The 7,022-nt window shown below is 41.2% G+C and overlaps 1 non-coding gene across 1 annotated transcript; it reads right to left on the minus strand.

Annotated features, from left to right (window-relative positions):
* Positions 1–3,328: 3,328 nt before the first annotated feature.
* On the minus strand, positions 3,329–3,434 carry LOC124596739. The gene has a single exon (XR_006978378.1). It is a non-coding gene; the product is annotated as a U6 spliceosomal RNA (small nuclear RNA).
* Positions 3,435–7,022: the final 3,588 nt, after the last annotated feature.

Below are 7,022 nucleotides of genomic sequence, written 5' to 3' on the forward strand. Positions count from 1 at the left end.
CACGCTTCCTGCTGTCCAGCTACAATGTATATAAACAGTTATGTAAGATGTTTTTAGTGTAAGATTATCAATATGTGTTCTAATGTCTTTTTTCTTGTTTTCCAAGAGGTTGTGGCGGTCCGGAGAATCATTATTAAAATGGATGAAGGATATATAAACGTATCTTCGAAAGTCAGGAATACATATATTCGTTTATTCACTCGTATGATTGGACACTAGAATTATGATTTGCCATTTTGCAACCTTCTTAAGGACACATCAGACCCTGCTTTAACAAAATTGATATAACGCATACTTCTGTAGTCACATCTACTCCTCTAACCTTCTCAAGTGTGGACCATATGTAATATATCCTCCCTTCGTTTTTGCCCTTAAATATACATCTCACTATCAATCTAGATTTAATGTAAAAGAATACCGTCAGCAGTCAAACCCCAAACTTACCGGCGTGAAACGGAGTGACGCAGCAAATCGAAAGGGAAAAGTTGAGGCAAGATTGCAAAAAGAAAAAGTACTTATTCTTTATTTGTTTAATTACTGTATTTGGTAACAAAATACGAATTCTTTTGTGATCTTTATGAAATAATGTCTACTGCTGGAATAATTTAAGCAAACAACTTACTTTAGGTAAACACCAAAAACGTATCTTTCAGTACAGGGCTATATTTCCTTACCGCTACATAACCCCACTGGCACACCCAGCAAATGAACGTCATTACCCTTCAAATTAATGTAGTACATGATGTAACTGCACCGCATCTGATGATGGCAACATACTACTTAAACGCATCGTGCTAATAACATTAGCAAAAAGTGACTGATTTCATAAAAATCGCAGGTCTTAAACATTTCCATATTACATGGATACATTGTAAATTCCTTCTAATGTAAGTGATACTCAACTAGTCAAAACTGAAATTCATTGTGTTTGATCTTCAAGGTATCTTGTCTCCCATAAAAATGAAACTGAATTTAATTCTAGTCTAAAATAAGAACAGTTGAAATGCATTTTTACTGTATCTTTATATTCCATTCTGTATAAAGACAGCATACCTAATTTCATTTTACCTCTATTTTCAGGTGAGTGGATGAAAAATGAGGCTTGAAGCGCATATATTTCGTGAGTATTGCGATATAAGTAATTACGTGGCATTATATGTATCATACATATTGAAATTAGCCCTTTATTGTAACATGAATGTGGTGTCCGATGTCGATACAATTCTGATCGTGTCCATCCGTGTGAACACGTCTGATATTTCCCAGATAGCCGTGCCCGGCGCCATGTACGTTTTCCGCCTGGCCGCACATGCGTATTGGCGCCGTTATTACGAGCCAATAACCGTCCTCCGTAATGGCTGTCGTAATCGGCGCGGCCGTGATTTAGCGGCCCGCTTCCGGCGCCTGCATGGGAATTCTGAGTGTGCGCGACACGAGCTTGGCGACGCGAGCACGCAGTTAAGTCAGCCGCCTCCAGGCGGCACCACTGCAGGCATCAGCGGCCGTTAGCGGCGCGCGGCATTTACGAAATATTGCATCCCAATCTTCCAAACACACACACACACACACACACACACACACACACACACCACGACTGGAAAATAATAATACAATGTGTCTTTCGTGCAAATAAACGTTTATTTATACCCTGGCTCCTTGCTAGACTTTTACATCCGTCTTTCTCTGGCGGATCAGCAACGTTAAAAAATTCTATTTTAATGTCAACCACCCACCCTACCGTCACGAACTGTTGAAAGAAGGAAACTCTAACTGGCGCCACCCACCCGGGGCCAACAGGCAACACGCACGTGACCTGGAAATCCACCCAGCCCCATTCGGGACCCATTTCCCCAAATCCTCCGTCCCACACGCCTGCAGAACACCCTGGCTCCCCACTGCTCATTTCCAGCAGTTCAGTCCAGTAAAGTGAAGCGCTACATTTTTCGTAAAGACTATGGCCAACTGACCATTTTAAAGAGGACAATAATGTTTTCCTCTAAATTCTCAGCACACAACCTCATGCTTGAATCTTTTTAAAAACATGTACGTATTTTATATTGTAATTTTTTTAGAAATTAACAATAAATGAAAAATGCATTATCTTTAGCTGGAGCAAATGTTGTGAATCACAGCAAAATATTGTGCCGCGGTAAGTGCAAACATTTGAGCAGACTACGCGGCAACAGCAGCAACCTCTCGGCGACCATAATTCGCACGCGTGATTAATTTTTTCTACCACATGTTTCTTAAACACAGTTTTTTACTAGTGCAATAGTAAGTAGTAAATTTCATCGTCTTCTTACCGTCACCGAGCCTCAAAACAATCGCATGCTACAATAAGATGTCAACATGTAGAGAATGACCAGCAACCAGACACACATGTTTTCAGTTATCAAGATCAATGATTTCCGTTTTAGTTCGGATCACAAAAGAACTGCACACTTACAGGTAGTTATACATCGATTTAAATTTCTTACTCATTCGTTTTTGCGTACAGATCTATTTTGTCAAATATAGCGTTGTCACGCGTGAGGTTGCCAAATACATACAAGCCCCACCTGTCGGGCTTCTGTTATGCTTTCTAACGGTGAAGGTACGTACAACTAAAGCTTGTTACAAGCTAATGACACGAACGTCCAGTCAAATTTCTCGGAATTTTAAGAGTATCATGAGAGACCCATCAAAAACAGATGAAAGAATTCAGAGCAAACGTGAGTAATGTGTACGTTATTTCCAAAGACTACTTCAAATCTTTGACACGCAGATTTAGCACCCAATTAAAGCACTTTCAGTGGATGACATAGGATGATATTCCAGCGCGAGAACAAGCAGCAGAAGCTACAGATTTTTGCATTGAGAAACGCGAAGTTGGATGACAGTAAATTCTTTAATCAGTAGCAAAATTTCACGAAATTCATGCAACAAAAGAAAGTGTCGACTCTGCCTTTGAAAAGCTTTTTGACACATGAAAATGGGCAGCTTATTTCATATCACAGCACAATGAAGAATTTCATTCGGAATTACTGAAACTATCCTGTCAAGAATACCACTCAATGGTTTCCAAGAAAAATAACGTTGAAACTTCCTGGCAGATTAAAACTGTGAGCGGAACGAGACTCGAACTCGGGACTTTTGCCTTTCGCGCGCAAGTGCTCTACCAACTTTTTTTAAAATCTTGTATTATATGTGCATTTCTTTTTTTCCCCATTTTTTTTTCGTTGTTGATCGTTGTGTTTGGCCGTTGCGGACGTCACGTAACATCCATTCAAGTTCGTTGTTGATCCTTTCACTCAGGTTTTTATTACAGAGGCCAGCCACCTCTCTGACCGAACACGCTGAGCTACCGTGCCGGCACGTGTCATCCTTGCGCAGGGGCCATGCTAATCTTCTCTGTATCGTTCCAATTTTAGTATATGTACCGCCGAAGCGAGTACAGCAACTGAGCTTCCCAAACACGACTCACGCCCCGCCCTCACAGCTTTAAATTCCGCCAGTGCCGCGCCTCCTACCTTCCAAACTTTACAGAAGCTCTCCTGCGAACCTTGCAGAACTAGCACTCCTGGAAGAAAGGATATTGCGGAGACATGGCTTAGTCACAGCCTGGGGGATATTTCTAGAAACATATATAAATTTGATAATGGAATGTAGTCGAATTAAGTCGGGTGATGTTGAGGGTATTAGATTAGGAAATGAGACACTTAAAGTAGTAAAGGAGTTTTGCTGTTTGGGGAGCAAAATAACTGACGATGGTCGAAGTAGAGAGGATATAAAAATGTAGACTGGCAATGGCAAGGAAAGCGTTTCTGAAGAAGAGAAATTTGTTAACATTGAGTATAGATTTAAGTGTCAGGAAGTCATTTCTGAAAGTATTTGTATGGAGTGTAGCCATGTATGGATGTGAAACATGGACGGTAAATAGTTTGGACAAGAAGAGAATAGAAGCTTTCGAAATGTGGTGCTACAGAAGAATGCTGAAGATTAGATGGGTAGATCACATAACTAATGAGGAAGTATTGAATAGGATTGGGGAGAAGAGAAGTTTGTGGCACAACTTGACCAGAAGAAGGGATCGGTTGGTAGAACATGTTCTGAGGCATCAAGGGATCACCAATTTAGTATTGGAGGGCAGTGTGGAGGGTAAAAATCGTAGGGGGAGACCAAGAGATGAATACACTAAGCAGATTCAGAAGGATGTAGGTTGCAGTAGGTACTGGGAGATGAAGCAGCTTGCACAGGATAGAGTAGAATGGAGAGCTGCATCAAACCAGTCTCAGGACTGAAGACCACAACAACAACATATAAATTTTGCGTAGCACATAAATAACGATGCTTTAAAATGTTAGGACGACACTTTTCCTATTGTTCCCTTACTCCGCACTTTAGCATACAATCTTCGCCAAGGACGTCCGTTACGATTCTGCTTCGTCCATTAATATACTTTGTTATTATGACTATTTGTACGACGGATGGTATCTCAAACCTCAGTTCCACTGTTCGGTACTGGGCGTTATATTGACGTTTCGACCATGTGTGAACGCACCACTAGTTGTCAGTGACGTCGTCTTCCGTTCAGTTGACGTTCAGAGTGAATCAATCTCTAAGGAAGGAAAATGAAAACCGCCACGACGACAACGACACATAAAGAAAATTGAAGCATCAAACTACTGCCTCACGCGGTCTCCTACAACTTCTGGCGGCAATACGTGAGTAGCTGACGATGTAATCAGATTTGGACCTCCCACGTCCCTCTCAGATAGCGCTGCAAAATGAGACGGATCAAAGCGGAAGTATCCCGCAGCGTACAAAGGCAGCGTGTGTGTGACCGCCCCCTTTCCATTATTGCGCCGTGTCGACGGCAGCTGCCTTCACCTCCCCCCCCCCCCCCCTCGCCGCACACACACACACACACACACACACACACACACACACACACCCGCCACCGCCAACCCTAGAGTATCACCCGAGGAGGCACAGGGATAGTGGAATGCTTTGCGCCGGCACGGACGCCGCTTTCTCCATGGCAGATACTGCCTCCGGGACAAAAGTCCCCTCCCCCCTCCCCCCCCCCCTCAACTCGATTTGTTTCATTCTTTGCCTCTGCATCTTTTTGTACTTTCAGACTACGCAACTCGTCGCAGAAGCTGTACTAGTTACACAATATTCTAATGCGGCAAGTCTGGGTTTGTCATTAGTTCACATTGTAAGGGCTCCTCTGCAGTTGCATTATGAGATAACTTATAAAATCGACTACCAGCTACTCAATTCAAGGCGCTTTTGCGTAACGTATTTCATTGTTCCTTGCCATTATCGCTTTAGAACAGCGGCTGATCATCAGATGGCTGTCTTACAGAGCGAACTGTTAACCAGATGATAGGTTTTTGCGTGCCATAGTGGCAGTGAACGTATCTTGTTGGGTTTGAAGGCTCGCATTTTTATTATTTTCCTTATAACACGCAGTAGTATCATAGTAAATGTATCCCAGTGTTATGAACACAATGACGAAGAAAAACAGAGTAAACGATAGGTAACCATTAGCATTCATGCAACGAACACTCTAATTTCACATACACCTTACCATGTTCTTCACACAGTGAAAACTTGTCTCTGGAACAGAGGCCTGCTCCATTCCACTAAATATATGCATGGAACGTCTGTCAATTGCACCGTTTTGGTGTTTGTTGGACTGTAGGAAGTAAATTCTGTAGCGCTCTTGTGGGTTTTCAATGTTGGTTATTGAAAGACCTAAGCGTGAGAAGTTGACACGAGGCAGACAAGTAAGGGAACTCTAGCACCAGGAGGAGGTTTATGTACATGTATGTACAGTGCTTTTTTCTAAAAAAAAAAACGTTTGAGGGCACTCCGACATTGGATATAATGCAGCGGAAATTACTTATAACTGCAGCATGGGATACCATCCGTCTGCTTTTAGCCATGTCATCAACATGCCGAACTTAAAAAAAAAAAACAAAAAAAAAGTGTCGGTCGCACCTTCGAAATGCTTGAAAGTCAATGACATCGCTTTTCCCACCAAAAACTGCACTGGCATCGTTTGCATTGCAATTAGCAACACGAAAACATGAAATAAAAAATTTACGTCCGTGAAATAAATCTTTGGCACTCTTCCAAGTTCTCAACATCGTAAAAAAATTACTTTGTCGTCGAAAAAGTCGAGGGTACCAATCCCTCAGCGTTCTCCCAGAAAAACAGCAATATATATATATATATATATATATATATATATATATATATATATATATATATATGTGTGTGTGTGTGTGTGTTAATAAACGAGCAGGAACATATTTGGGGAATAAAGAGCCACTAATTCTCGGTTTCCAAACTAGGAATTGACGGGAAGTTCAGAAAAAAAATGTTAATAGTGCAATTATGGGACTATACAAGAGACCAAGGCTATACAGGAATATTAAAACAGGCATGTCAGTAGCCTATTAAGGGATGGTTTCTTCATCGTGATCGTGGCAATTGATTCTACTTCTGAAACATCCCCTTGGTGAAATTTATGAATGACAGTGCTAGAAAACCTCTTACATGATCTGATTTTCAAGCAGTTGAGCAAAACTGAACGCACTCAGGCATTTCTCTCTTTACTTATTCTGATCAACAGTAAACTGACAGACAATATTTTTAGCGCAACGGAATCTGACTTCCAATAATCCCTACAAAAGAATGGCCCTGACTAACAATAACTTATACCTTTCATGAATCACTTACCTCACAAAAATCCTCGTTACTCAAACTACTGCAATACAGCGAGCGCCAATACTGCCAGCTAAATAAAAGATTCTAACTACTGAGGGCACTAACTACTAATAGGCATAGTTAGCAAATGAAACATTTTGATACAGAACAAACAATGTATTTACCTTAATAGTGTTCAAAAGTCATAATATATATATATATATCAGATTCATGACATCCAGTCTTACAAATTTCCTTTTTCTGACGGACACACGTCCAGATCGTCCGCTCTCAAAATTCTGCCATCTCTCTCCCTACATCCA

This window comes from Schistocerca americana, chromosome 2 (assembly GCF_021461395.2).
Source record: "Schistocerca americana isolate TAMUIC-IGC-003095 chromosome 2, iqSchAmer2.1, whole genome shotgun sequence".
NCBI classification, from domain to species: domain Eukaryota; kingdom Metazoa; phylum Arthropoda; class Insecta; order Orthoptera; family Acrididae; genus Schistocerca; species Schistocerca americana.